The sequence below is a fragment of the Onychomys torridus genome, chromosome 16 (assembly GCF_903995425.1).
Source record: "Onychomys torridus chromosome 16, mOncTor1.1, whole genome shotgun sequence".
Lineage (NCBI taxonomy): Eukaryota > Metazoa > Chordata > Mammalia > Rodentia > Cricetidae > Onychomys > Onychomys torridus.
In genome coordinates this window covers 43785170-43800280 of record NC_050458.1, presented here as the reverse complement: position 1 = coordinate 43800280, position 15111 = coordinate 43785170, and the positions used below count along the sequence as shown (strand labels likewise).

Genomic DNA, 15111 nt, shown 5'->3' with positions numbered 1-15111 from the left:
AAAACCCAGAACAAATCCATTTCTATAAACCTCTTGTGTGCCCAGCCAAGTGAGGGGCTCAGCCCACCCCTACCGTCTCTCAAGACTTCCTGTTCTATTCAAAAGGTCCTGAGTCGTATTTTCTTGGGACTGTCCACCTTACCCTGCCAGCCAGGACCTGAACCACTGCAGACAGAAAACACAGTTCTCTTGCTTATGCAGAAAATAAATGTATTGATTGGAGTTGGAACTGCTGTGACTTCAGGCGCAGCTTGATCAAGGTGTGCAGAGGGGGTTTAGGGTTCAAAAGATGCCTTCCTATCCATTCTGGCTCTGCCTGCTGCTAGCAGGCTCCTTTTCAAGCACTTGACTCTTGGGGATTGATCCTCTGAGGTTTAAGTTCAGGCATAGAATCAGGCAAAGTTCTAAGGAAGGGCTGCTCTGATTGGACCAGCTTGTCTTAGGCCCACCTTCAACCAGCTGTGGCAGAGAACTGATGTGACTGGCCGTGTGTCGTGTTAGAACCAGGAGTGGAGGCGGCCCAAGGAAGCTGGGGTACAGGGTAGGTGTGGGAGGATGGGTTCTTAAGGAAAACAGCCTTTCCAGAACTCGGGGTCTGGAAGCCAGAGATCTGTATGGTAAATATGGTAGATGTCCATTCTTCCACTGCTGAGGACAGTTCCTACCCCAGCTGGCACTAAAACAAAACAAAACAAAACAAAACAAACAAACAAAAAACAACATCAAAAACATTTTTCCCTCTTCTTTTTGAAATAAGGTTTCATCATATATCCTGGGCTGACTTCATACCGGCTATCCTCCTGCCTCAGCTTCCTAAGTGCTGGGATTGCAAGGGTACACCTCCATGCCTGGATAACATTGAAACGCTTACTAGAGAGTTTAGACCACTATGGAAGTTGATGGGGTGCCTGCATCAGGCGCCCCAGGGCCTGGCCCTGAGACAGTCCCACTTTGGTCTTCCCTGAATTATATAGACCCACCACATGGGCATGACACTGCCCGAGATGCCCAGTCCTTCTCCCAGCTCACTTCTGGTGACCCGCCATCTGTGTCAGGTGCCGCCATAGTCTCAGGGACTCTGTGACACCTAAGTCCCCACCCCCAGGGCCTGAGGCTGTAAGTGGCTGAGAGGAGATGGCTCACCCTGACAGCCTGGAAGACCAGCTCCAGCCAAGGAGTGTCCACCCTGCCCATGTTCTGTCTCCTAGAGTTCTAGCCCCCACCTCGGGCTCCACAGCACCTCCCCACCCCCATTTAAGGGACTCCACCTCTGGAGGGGCTGGGTACAGCAGAGGAAGACACTGTTCTTAGCTTGGCTCATGTGAGGTCAATCTTTCAAACTGTTTCTCAGACACAGACAGAAAGATTTTAAACCCACACTTGCTGGGTGCTCCAACTGGTTGGGAGGACCTGTACCCCAGTCAGGCTGACATGTTAAAGGCCTGGGTGCCCCCTAGAGGCAGCCAAAGTTCGAGGGTGCCTCTTTTAGCTCCTTTTCTGTGCGGGACACTGAGCAAAGACTTACATGATTCAAATCGGCAGATCAAAAGACAGAAACATTCAAACCATGGCCTTAAGTAGTCAAATCCCTTCTCCCTGCAGAGCGCATGAAAGCAGCCCAGGGCTGTCATCTGGAGCCTGTGAGCTCACTGTCACTCACACAGCCCGCTGTCTGCCTTGGCGGCTTATTTCTTTCTGATCTCTGCTTTCTCTTGGCTGCGAATAAAGTCACTTTTGCAACCTGTGTAAGCCTTAATTTCAGTTCCTTGAATACAAGACCAAGGAGCCTAGAAAAACCTGCCCAGCAACACGCCCCAGGACCTTTCTTCTCCTTCCTTGCTCATCTGCCCGCCATCCTGGGCCCCGCCCCCATGCCCCTGTCCCCTGTGTGCTGGGGTGGGAGCCTGCTGTGGGTGTTCAGCTCTCCCAAGCTGCCCTGGGGTCCCTACTTTTACACCATGAGTAATGATATGAAACAGCGCTGCTCCCCTACCCCAGGCATGTGTAATCTCAGTCCCCATCATGTCACTCCAGGTGCTGCTTGCAAAGGGAGAAACAGGCCCTGGAAAGCCGAGCAGTCAGTGCTCAGATGGAAAAAGCAGCCTGACCCCCCCACCCCCCCCCCCACACCCCTCTCTTCCATCATTCTGCTCTTCTTGGCTACAGAATCCTAGCTTGGGGCAGGGCAGCAGTCACCTGTTTTCAGGGGCTGGCGAGAGAGCTGCTCTGAACACCGATGGGATGGTTGGAGCAGTGACTGCCATCTTGTGAGCTTGAAGCCCACAGCATAAACAGTAGAAGCCGACCGCTTAGAGTAGAGGGCAGGGGAAAGTGAACCTGGCGCCTGAAAGCCTCAGTCAGCCTTGTTCTGAGGATGAATGAAGGAACCACAGACTTGTTTTTGCCGTAGCTGACGGGACTTTCTGCTGATGTTCGCTGCTGGCTGAGGCCACAGACCCTGAGTGCAGCGCTGAGGCTCAGAGGCCTCTTGGACAGAAAATGGCGAGCTGTGAGCAGCTGAAGAGAGTACATTTTGAAACAAGAAGAAGTGCTGGGTAGGCTGAGGATTGAGGTTCACTCCAGTGGCCTCTGAGAGCACCCACCCACACGATGTGTGGCCTGGGAGGGGCCGGGGCCAGAACTCTCCATGCTCAGCCCTCTCACCCATGACATCATTGCCCGGGAGCCTGGGCAAGCACCTGTTGGACTGGACCGCCTCCTCTGAAGCCCCCTGCCTCAACACCTGGCTGCTTCCTGTTCCTCTTCCAAAGCAGAGGCCTTCCAACCCCACTGTCTCACATCAGCACTCACTGGTCAGGCCTGGATGATTGTGATTCCGATGTCCCCTAATTCCAGCCCCTGACAGCACTGCCTCTCTCAAGCTGGGTCTTGCCACCCCACCCTGGTCAGCAGTGACAACCTTCCCAGGCCTTGACTCCTCTGGGCAGTTTGGGTAGGATCTTCCTGTGTCACAGATACAGTGTACCACCCAAGTGTCCTCTCTACTTGCTGTTTAAGGAATGTGTAAGACCCATTGTTCACTGGAGCCTGGATTCATCTAGCAGGTTGTCGTGAAGGCTGTGGTCCACACCATGCCCCCAGGAGTTCACAGGCCATGGAGGAGGTTCCCATGTCAGCAGAGATCAGGGAAGCGGCCCAGCTGTATGCTCTCAGAGTCCTATACCCCCTGCCAGCATAGACACTCAGTACCTGGACTCAGGTCCTCACCCTGAACTCTGATGCCATTCCTCATGTGTTCTGATCCCTCACCTTTTCCTTTCAGTATGTGCCAGACATCTCCCAGGCAACCCCAAATCTTCACGCCCTCCACTGCTAATGCCCTCACCAATCTTGCTCCCAGGAGCCGCGTGTCGCAGTCAGCAACGCTACATAACAAGTCAAACCCCTCCGGGTGAGGGCTTAACTGGGTCCAGGTTCCACTCCATGTGTTTCTCTTTAGACCACAGAGCCCAGCACCGCTGGGACCTGGAAGTAAAGTCCTTGAGAGCTGGAGCAGGGGTGGTCACTTGGTGACCATCCACATGTTCATCCCTTATGCACTGTTTCCTTATTGTGGCTGTGGTTTATCACCTCAGAGCCTCCAGGATAACCGCTTCATGGTGCAAGTGAATCTGGCTCACCCTCCGTCTACCCACTCCCGTGACTGAAGCAGCCCTGAGCCCTGTGAGTTAGCTTTTCTCCTTGCTGAGGAACACACAGCAGAAATAACCCACGGGAAGAAAGACATCTTTGGACTCACAGTTCCAGGGAGTTCAGTCAAGCATGGTGGGGAGGCTCAGGTCGTGGCAGTGGGAGTGTGTGGAGAGCCGTTTACATCATGGTGGACCACCATGCAGATATGGGAACACTGGTGCTTGGCTGGTTTTCTCCTTTCTCCTTTTTTATTCCGTTCAGATCCCAGCCAGTGCGATGGTGTCTCCCTTCCCATCCTCCATTCAGGTTGGTTTTCCCTATTATTTCTCCAGAAAATCCTCAGAGATACACCTCACTCCCCTAGAACAGTAAGTAGTTCTCAACCTTCCTAATTGTGGTAGTTTGAAAAAAAATGGTCCCCACAGGTCCATGAGAGTGGCACTATTAGGAGATGTGGCCTTGTTGGAGTAGGTGTGGCCTTGTTGGAGTAGGTGTGGCCTTGTTGGAGTAGGTGTGGCCTTGTTGGAGTAGGTGTGGCCTTGTTGGAGTGGGTGTGGTCTTGTTGGAGTAGGTGTGGCCTTGTTGGAGTAGGTGTGGTCTTGTTGGAGGAAGTGTGTCACTGGGGGGTGGGGGGACTTTGAGGTCTCCTATGCTCAAGCTACACCCAGTGTGGTCCACAGCCTCCTTCTGCTGCCTGCAGATCAATATGTAGGACTCTTGGCTTCTTTTCCAGCACCACATCTGCCTGCATGCTGCCATGCTTCCTGCCATGATGATAACAGACTAAACCTCTGAAACTGTGAGCCAGCCCCAATGAATTAGTTTCCTTTATAAGAGTTGCCATGATCATGGTGTCTCTTCACAGCAACAGAAACCCTAACTAAGACACTAATGCTGTGACCCTTTAACACAGTTCCTCATGTTGTGGTGACCCCCCTTGTGAAAGGGTGGTTTGATCCTTTCATGACCCACATGTTGAGAAGCGCTGCCCTAGATGATCCCTATCCAGTCAGGCTGACAGAAAAGCAGGACCGCCACAAACATGGACTCTGGCCTCTGCAGATGCCTCCAGAAACCCCAGCGGCAGGCTTTCCTTTCTCACAAAGCTTCCTGCAGGGGCAGCTGTCCACCTTAGGGTCTCAGCCCAAGCTGTTTCTCCACATATAGAACTTGGGAAACTCCTGCCCCCAGCACCTCTGAGCTCCAGTCTCCAGCCTCCCCTTGCCTCAGTCATTATTGCTGCTTGGAGCTCAGCATTTATGAAGAGGGCTTTGTCCGGGGCGAGGGGGTTCCCCTTGACTGGAAGGAACCAGTCTGTCTTGTTCTTTGTTTAACACTAAGGCCCTAGCTGGTGCTGGGCACCTAGACACACTGCATGATGTGGTTTATGCAAATGAGGGAATGGATAAAAAATTGTACTTAAATGAGAGAGAGAAAAAGAGAGGACCAGTCATGCCCATAACCTGCTGGAGCAGCCTTCCCACTGCCCACAAAGGGGCAGCCATGCATGTGAGCTATCTATGCCATGCCAGCGGAGACCTTTCTTCCCCGCCCCAACTGTCCCATCTACTAGCATGTGAAGGGGAAGAGCTGCCTGGGTGAGTCCTGAAATGGTGAGGGAGCGTGGCATGTTGGCCTCTGTAGGCACCTGGGTCTGGAGAGCCCTGGCTAACTGCTTTTTTGATCTCTGCCTTCCCACACCCCTCTGACTCTACACAAGCTTCATGGGGTGTCAGGAAAGGGCCTAGTGGGTCCTGTGGAGGGAGAGGCAGAGCTGGGAGATGTCCTGAAAAGACCCCGAGGAAAGCAAAAAGAGTAGGCATAGAGTAATACTGACTTTATTTTATTCACTTCCTGTGTCCCCCACACCTGGCTATGTTAAGCCTGGACACACAGAGAAGAATGAGGCCCAGCCCTTGATCACCAGGGGCTGGGAGGTCAGAGAGAGACAGACAGACACGTGAATACCCCTGTCCTTATGGTTTGGTCCATACCTCAGAGTCTTCTGTACAGAAATGAAGAGCTCTGGTCTGAGGTCAGTACACCCTGGGTTGGTACATATACCCTTAAGTCCATATAGCCTGGCCCTGTGGGAAGGCAGCTGTGAATCAGGGGCAGAAGAAAGAGAAACAACAACATGTTTTCAGAGAAAAATGGGAGACAGCTATTACCCCAAACACTGGTGGGCGAGCCTGAGAGCAGGAGGATGGTGAAGGGCAGGCCTCAGGGCCTACTGGGAGGAAGGAGGGCTGGGAGGGCATTGCAGATAAAAATGATGCAAAGCAAACCACCTCCCGGGACTGCAGGGAGACTGGATCAAACACTGTAGGCTGCAGCAGTGACTGTGGTGCCGTGAGATTGAAATAATGAGTGGCTGAGGAGCCTGAGGAAGGAGCAGTCGGTCTTCTGAGTGCTTACCCTGTGCCTTGCAGCCACCCATCCTTGACCTTGGCAGGGAAAATTCCAACCAGGGAGCTCTGGCCCCAAGGAGTGCCTGCTGCAGGCAAGCCAGGGTGAGGGCCCACACTGGGTTTGGGAGGTGTGGATTTGATTTTACTTAGAAAAAAAAAAAGATACCAGAAATACACAATTGAAAGATTCATTTTGGCTCCTGGTTTCAAAGGCTTCGGTTGGCGGTTGAGTGACTTCTCCCTTTGAGGCCCACAGCAAGGCTGGAGCATCATGGAGGTGGGACTTGGTAGAGGGTAGCTTGCTCATCTCAGCAGCCAGCAAGCAAAGAGATAAACAGTAAGGAGCCAGGACCAAGAAAGATACACCCTTCTGAAACACGGTCTCAGAGACACACTTCCTCCAATGAGACTCCACCTTCCACAGTTCCACTCCCCAACAGTCCATCTGAAAGCAGACTCTCAGTGGATCGAACCAGTGGTGAAGTCAGAAGCTCCTCCATCATCCCGTCATTTCCAGAAATGGCCACAGACACCCAGGGTGTTCTTTACTGATTTCCTAGGTGCTTCTCAAGTCAATCCAGTTGACAATCCAGACCAACCTCTTCAATCCCATCTCCTGTCGGTGTGACACCCTGACATGCTTCCTTGGACCAAATGAAGACAGTTGAGAGACGATCATTTGACTCCACACAGCTGCCCCGTGCATACCGCACTGAGACTTTCTCCAAAAGCCTCAACAACTTCAACAGTGATCAAAAGTTCAAACTGGAGCTGAGAGTCGAGAAAGATTTACAAAATTAAAGACAAACAAAGAACAACAACAAAAACCTGAAAGGACCCAGCAGATGCCATAACAGGCTGCTCAGTCTTCTCTCAGAGATGGGGCCTCAATTTCAGCTTGTAGCACGGCTCGTAAAAGGTCTTCTTAATAAAATCAAACCTGGAGCTTGGTATTGGGGTGAATGCTGGAAGATCAGAGAAGCAGAACAAGCCACAGCTACCTCACCTTGCCAGTTCCTCAGCTGATCCTGTTTCCTCAGACTGGAAGCCTCTGAGTCCTCATCCAGAATGGATCTCAGCTGAACTGCCTAAAAGCTTAACCAGGCTCTAGTTTCTGGTCTTCATGCCTTATATACTTTTCTGCTTCCTGCCATCACTTCCTGGGATTAAAGGTGTGAGTCACCATGCCTGGCTGTTTCCAGTGTGGCTTCGAACTCACAGAGATCCGGATGGATCTCTGCCTTCAGAAGGCTAGGATTAAAGGTGTGTGTGCCACCACTTTCTGGCTTCTATATCTAGTGGCTGTTCTGTTCTCTGACCCCAGATAAGTTTATTAGGGTGCACAATATTTTGGGGAACACAATATCACCATATCAGTTTCCTGAGACTGAGCAAGCAGTTTCTGGGAGGGCCATGAACAAAAGACATAGTCCTTGCAGTAGCTCCCTTCCTGCATGTACTCTGACTGCTCAAGGTTCAGCCAGTTTGCTGTCTGGGACCCTTCTTCAACTTAGATCTATGTGCATGGGTCAGTGTGAACGTGTGAGGCGACCCAGCCCCCATAGCAGCTCAAGGACAAAGCCTGGGACTTGTCCAGGCCTGCCCCAAAATGATAAGTGTAACTTCCGACCAGTAAATTAAAAGGTTACACACCCTCACCCAATCATATGATGCAAAGGTTAGAACCACTCTGCTTGCAATTTTTCCCTTTAAAAACCCCTCCCACTGAGAGCTCAGGGCCGTCATCCTCCATACACTGTGTTGAGTGTTAGATGTGGACCAAGCCCAGGCTTGCTTGTTATCAATAAACCCCTGTGTGTTTTGCTTTGGATATTGGCTCTGTGGTTGTCTTACTCAGGGGTCTCATGACATGGGTACAACACAACCAACCAACCAAACAAACAAACACCCCCCCCCACACACACAAAACAACCCAACAAACAAAACAAAAAAGTCCATCACACAGTAAACACAATCATTCTTTCAGAACGAACGGGAGAATAGAAAGGAGAGGTGAGGCCAAAGACCCAACAGGAAGAATGCCAAAGCCTGTAGATCCATGTTTTGCATCCACGGCACATGGTGCCATAGTGTGAGCCTCCTGGTGTGTACCCCACCACTCTGGCTTTGATGGCTGCAGCACACATGGCCTCTTTCCTGGGTTGGCTCTGCTCACTGTCCGTGGGTTTCCTTGACAGGTGCTCCATGTCTCTGGTGTCTCCAGCTTGCCATGATCTCTCCTGCGTCCTCAGTTTTCTCCTCGGTTTCACACATTGACCCTGTCAGACCCCACCTGGCCTCCTGGGCTTTCCTGTGAAATCTGGGTGGATGCCTCCACAATCTTACAGCTCTTCCATTCTACATGCCCGCAAAACCAGTCTCATATGAATGGTACAAGGTCTGCAATCATCTCAAGCAATAACTGGTCCTCTACGGACCTTGGCTGTGGCAGCCTCTGAGTGCCTGGGCAGATGAACATGGTGAAATAAATTCTGAGTAAGTCTTTTTTTTTTTTTTTAAGATTTATTTACTTATTTATTATGTATACAGCATGTATGACTGCAGGCCAGAAGAGGGCACCAGATCACACTACAGATGGTTGTGAGCCACCATGTAGTTGCTGGGAATTGAACTCAGGACCTCTGGAAGAGCAGTCGGTGCTCTTAACCTCTGAGCCATCTCTCCAGCTCCTGGAAAGTCTTTTAATGAGTTCTTTTACAGCCTGGACTCTGCCAGTGGGTGAGGTCTGTCTGACCAACTCTTATGATAATCTCAAGGCATTTTCCCTACTGTTCAGATATAAGGTATTAGCTTCCTGTCTGCTGTGGTCATTCTTGGTTTTTGTTTGTTTGGTTGGTTTTGTTTTTTTGAGGCAGGTTCTCCCTGTGTGGCCCTGGTTGGCCTGGAACTCTCCTTGTAGACTAGGTTGGCCTTGAATTCACAGAGATTCCCCTGCCTGTGCCTCCCAGTTCCTTTTTTAAAAGTGCGAACCTCTTTAGCAATCTATTCCTCACTTAGAGCCAACTTTAACCACTCCTTTACTGAGCAAGCTGCAAGTTTTTCAAATCCTCCTCCCAGTTCTAGCCACCAACATGGCTAAAAGCAGCTAGTAATAACCATGGTGTAGTCGAAATGCTGAAATTCCTTAAAATCTCCTCTTTCAGATGAATCAGTCCATTACCTTTAAGCTCAGCCTCACAAAGTTCCAGGGCATGGGAGAAGCAGGAACAAGTTCTCTGACCTAAGGAAACATGAGTGATGCGTGGCCCAGTTCACAGTACTGTTCATGTTTCCATCTGAAACTTAGTGGGCACTGGCTCTGTCCGCATCTGTCTTAGTTAGGGTTTTAATGGCTGTGATGAATCACCATGGCCAAAAGCAACTTGGGGAGGAGAGGGTTTATTCACTCATAGTTCATATAATAGTTCATCCTGAAAAGCAGTGAGGGCAGGCACTCAAGCAGAGCAGGAACTTGGAGGCAGGAGCTGATGCAGAGGCCATGGGGGAGTGCTGCTCCTCATGAACTTGCTTACTCTGATTTCTTAAAGAACCAAGGACCACCAGCCACAATGGGCTGGGTCCTTCTTGAAATAGTCACTAAAATGTCCTATAGCTAGTTCTTTATTATTTATTTATCCCCAAGACAGGGTTTCTCTGTGTAGTTTTAGTGCCTGTCCTGGATCTCATTCTGTAGACCAGGCTGGCCTCAAACTCACAGAGATCCACCTGGCTCTGCCTCCTGAGTGCTGGGATTAGAGGTGTGTGCCACCACCGCCCTGCCGTATAGCTGGTTCTTATGAAGGCATTTATCCTTTCAGATAGCTCTAGCTTGTGTCAAGTTGACCTGAAACTATCCAGCACAATTGACCTCTTGTCAACTTGACACATAAACACATCACTGTTAAACCATAACCTTTTAAAATTGTTCTTCCCCAAGATCACACATTAATATTAACATTGCAATATAAACACTCCAGGCTGGAGAGATGATCAGATGTTAAGAGAACTGGCTGCTTTTCCAGAGGTCCTGAGTTCAATTTCCAACAACCACATGGTGGCTCACAATCTATAATAGGATCTGGTACCCTCTTCAGGCATGCAGACAGAACACTGTATACATAATAAATAAATAAATCTAAAAAAAAACAATATAAACATTCTAAAACTTGAAAGTTCCACAGTCTTTAAAATTTTAAATGCTTAAAAGTTCAGTCTCTTTAAAATAGCCAATCTCTTTTATAATCCGAAATCTTTTAAAATTCAAAATCTTTCAACTGTGGGTTCTTGTCAAGTAAAAAATAAATGAAATACTTTCTTACTTCAAGAGGGAGGAACCAGGGCACAGTCCCAATCTGAACAAAGCAAAACCAAACTCCAACAGTGTAAAAACTCAATGTCCAGTGATCAGGGGTCCACTCACCATCTTCTGGGCTGCTCTAGGGAACTTGGGTTGCTTCTCCAGCTCTGCCCTCTGCAGCACACACAGCTCATCTTCTAGGCTCCACGTGATTCCACTCCCCTGCAGCTGCTGTTCTTGGTCATCATCCCATAATACTGGTCCTCCAAAAATGGTGGGGTTCCTTGCTGCAAGTGGGCTTCACTTTTAGCAGTAGCCTTTCCTGGGCTCTCTTCAGGAACTACAGCCCTGCAGCACAATGACAAGCCTTAGCTGCTCTTCATGACCCCTCATGTCTTCAAAACCAGTACCACCTGGGTGACTCTTACACTATCAAGTTTGGCTGCCATAACAAGGAACAACCTTGGCCACTTCTGGAGCGCAGATTCTGTTTGCTGACTCCCAGGAAACACTTCCCAGGAGATGTCACTTCAATAATTCTGATCTGTTCTTTTTGTTGTTGTTATTTTGTTTTTTGTTTTTTGAGACAGGGTTTCTCTGTAGCTTTCGAGGCTGTCCTGGAACTCACTTTGTAGACCAGGCTGGCCTCGAACTCACAGAGATCCACCTGCCTCTGCCTCCCAAGAACTGGGATTACAGGCGTGCGCCACCACTGCCCAGCCTGATCTGTTCTTAATCACAGCTGATTCTTCAGCCCCAATGGAGCAGAACCACAGATTCTTCACACAAATAGCCTGGTAGAGTAGGCTTTCTTCTGAACTTTGAAAGTCAGGCCTCCATTGTCTGCCCAGCTCTTAATAATCTTATCTTCTAGGGTCCTACAGAACAGCTTACTGAGCTCTCAATACTCCATGGCTTTTCTAGCCCAAAGTTCCAAAGTCCTTCCATAGTCTTACCCAGGACAAGTGGTCAGGTCTGTCAAAGCAATGCCCCACTCCTGGGACCAACTTCTCTTAGTTACAGTTTCTATTGCTGCAATGAAACACCATGACCAAAGCCACTTAGGGAGGAAAGGGTTTATTCTCTCACAACTTCATATAGCATCCCTCTTGCATTCTGGTTTTCTGAGGTTCAACCAGAATGGCCCACCTAGCTCTTGCTCACAGCACTCCGGGTCTCCATCAGCCCACATCTCCAAGTTTTTTTTTCTTTCAAATTCCTCCCACAAACCAGTTCTGAAGCCTTCCAGACCAGACGGTCAAGAATTGTCACAGAAATTATCTCACTTCTCAGCACCAACCTTTCTGCGTGACCTTTTATGGTAGCAATGAGATGTCTGAAGTCAGTAGCCCAGGGTCTGAATGGTGTATTTTGACTTGTGGTTTCAGGGGTTTCAACCCATAATCAGCTGGCTCCATTGCTTTTAGACCCGTGGGCGTGGAGAAAAGGGCCCAGTGGAGGAACGCTGCTCGCCTCCTAGCAGCCAGAGACAAAGAGGAACTAAGTGGAAAGGTCACACAAAAACTATGTATGTGCTGTGGACTGGGAATGGGTGCAGGTGCAGAAGGCAGGGACCACGGAGAGATAGTGTCCACGAGCCAAGCTGAAGCGACGGTCAACCTCTAAGGCAACACCCACCTGGCTGTTCCAGGCATGCACACCTTCCGGAAGCTACACTCCTCCTAAGGGAGAGAGGGAATTGCCAGAGAGGAAGCCAGGGACTCCAGAATGCAGACAGAACCCTGGGGAAAAGCTGAAGCAACCCATTCTCTGATGAAGACAGGGTCCTGGGGTGTCAGCCCAGGGGACAGCTATCACTGAGGAGAGCAACTCGGTGGTCTCTAAGAAAATTCTCACTGGAGCTGGACTCTGCGGGTTCTGATGCATGGCTTTGGGGCACTGGAGGGTCATGTGGAAATGCTAAGCCCCGGAATAGCAAGGTTTTTGTTTTGAAGTAAGAGAGTGAAAGATTGAAGAACGCTGATAGGGTGGGAAGAATGGGAACAGGAAATCAAGATTTCTGCTGCACAGGGGCCTGGAGAGATGGCCCAGCGGTTAAGAGCAATGGTTGCTCTACCAGAGGACTGGGATTTGGTTACCAACACACACACACACACACACACACACACACACACACACACACACACACATCTAACAACCATCTGGTGTTCTCTTCTGACCCCCTTTGGTATCAGTCATGCACATGGTACATAGTCATATTCAGGCAAAAACTCATACACATAAAGTACACTTTAAAAAAAATCTCTGGGGGTTGAGGATTTAGCTCAGTGATAGAGTGCTTGCCTAGCAAGTGCAAGGCTCTGGGTTCGATCCTCAGCTAAAAAAAAAAAAAAAAAAAAAAAAACCAACCAACCAACCAAACAAAAACCTCTGTTGTGTGGGGTGACCCACACTTAGGAGCCCCAAACTTGGAAGGTTGAAGCAGGAGGATGCAACATTAATTTGGGCTCCATAGTAAGTCCTTATTTCAAAGCCACAAGGTGTGTGTTGGTGGGGAGGGGCTGGAGAGGGAGAAGAATGCTTAGGAAATGTGGTATTTAAACACAACTAAAGGTCAGTGCTGCCTCTGAGACGAACCGCGGAGGGGAAGAAGGCCACTGGAGGATGGCTGTATTTTGTCATTTAAAACCTTTTAGCACAACGGGACTCAGAAACATGTTTGCAAATAACGCTTGAAGAACACAAGAGCAAATTAGAAATGAAAAATAATTGCATTACAGACGAAAAGGAGGCCCAGGGGAGGAAGCGTGCCTCAGAGCAGGCAATGTCTGAGCCTGCTGGAAGGGGAGGGAAGGGGAGACACGGGAGCAGCCTGGGCAAAGGGCCCAGGGTCCTCGTGAGGTTCAGGCAGCACTGATGGTGTGCTGGTGACAAGAGGGGCAGAGTGGGAGTACAGGTCGGTAGAGGCAGGTTAACACTAAACTTGGTGGCAGGGACTTGTTCAGTGAGTGACAGGTGGCCCCGAGGAGTCAGACTGTGACTCAGCATTTTAATAGATTCCCTGTTCCTCTTGAGCAGGCTGGTTCCACTCAGCTGTCTAAGGGTCTCTGGGCACGCCAAGAAGGAAATGGGCACAGGACAGATTCATGGGAGAAAGGCATGTGAGTGGTATTAATAGGCACGGTATAGGAGCGTCCTCCATCTCACTTCCCTCACAGGCAACGGACTTCCAGTGCTCACGGGCTGGGTAGAGAGCGCGGCAGCTGTCTCAGGGGAAGACCAGGGTTAAAAAGACGGTGTGCTCTGCAGACCCTCCCCTCCCCAGCCCTGCCTGGTAACCAGCCTCCTGGTGCTGGGAGGCAGGCGCCTCTTATGGCCTTCAGCCCCTGCTTTCAGAGGGAGAAGGGAAGGTCGCGGTGTCCTTGATTCTCAAGTACCTTTAGTTAGGAGTCAGTGTGAGAAAGCAACGGGGTGGGGGGGGGGGGGGGGGGCTGGTGAGGAGGACGCCAGAAGAGTCAGCCAGGTGAGAGAGAGAGAGAGAGGGAGAGAGGGAGAGAGAGAGAGAGAGAGAGAGAGAGAGAGAGGAAGGAGGAGGAGGAGAGGAGAGGAGAGAGAGGAGGCATACAGAGAGAGAGGGAAGAGACAGAGAGAGATAGAGAGAAAGAGACAGAAACGGAGAGGAGAGAGGGACAGAGAGAGGAGAGAGACTGACAGAAAGAGAGAGAGAGAGAAGATGGGGAGGGGGAGACAGAGAGATGGGGGGAGAGAAAGAGTAGAGGAGAGGAGGAGGAAGAGGAAAGAGCTCAAAGCTGAGGAGATGAAGCTAGTGCCGAGGCTATCCCATGAGCCTCTCCTCTGTTTCCCATCAGCCATGGTCAGATCCCCTGCAGCCAGGAGGTGAGGTGGCTTCCACTGCGGGAGAACACTGAAGTTCCAAGAGGGGTTTTGCAGTCATGTGGCTCGGGACAGAGCTGGGACTGGAACCCCTCTGTCCAGTGTCCTCAGGTCCCTCCCATGCAGGAGCTCAGAAGTCAGAAGTGAGTGGTGCCCAGGAACTAAACTGCTGCATGCTTGGGGGGTGGGGAGTGGCTCAGCCTGTGACCGGCATTACCCTGTGATACAGGAGCTGAAGTTGAATCTCAGGGATGGCTGGTCACATATTTGAGGTCACACAGCCAGTACATAGGCAAAGCAGAGGAGGAGCCAGCAGGGGGTGGCAAACCCAAAGACACCCTTGATGGGGACATTAGTGAGAAAGTTCCCGAGCAGGGCCAGGAAGGTATCTCCTGTTTCAGTAGCTAGGTAACTCCCTGGCTCCATGGGCAGCTCCTGTCTAGGCACCTGTTGGGGAGGAGAGGGGAGGATTTTCTCTGACTCCCAGGGAGGGGAGGAGCCTGGATCTGGGCTCCTCTTGTCTGATGGCAGAGGCACTGTTTCTGGCCATGGGAGCCCTCTAGGGTGAGGGTGGAGACTCCACCATGATTTTTGCCAAGGCCGAGAGCACATGGGGGTGTCTGGCATTGTCATCTCTATGGGAAAGCCAGCCAGGCAGCCTCCACAGCCTGACAACCCTGGGCGTCAGGTCCAGCCTGGGATCAGGGATTTGGGTTTTGAGCCACAGGCTTCTAGAACCTCAACCCTCCAGGGCAAAATTATCTCTCTGGAGTACTTGTAGGGTCCCAGTGTTCCCTGCTCCCAGAATTCTAGGCATGAACGTGTATGTTCCTCTCTCTGCCCTAGCTCATCAGTGAAAGGGCTCAACAGAAGCCCCAGGTCACTTTTACTGGC

The 15111-nt window shown here is 50.5% G+C and overlaps 1 protein-coding gene across 1 annotated transcript in view; it reads left to right on the top strand.

Moving 5' to 3' along the window:
- Nucleotides 1-229, top strand: part of Rac2 (Rac family small GTPase 2) — a 14317-nt gene extending 14088 nt beyond the window's left edge. The window contains exon 7 of the mRNA XM_036208290.1: nucleotides 1-229. This exon is cut by the window's left edge and continues 464 nt beyond it. The gene's annotated coding sequence lies outside the window, so the exon portion shown is untranslated.
- Nucleotides 230-15111: the final 14882 nt, after the last annotated feature.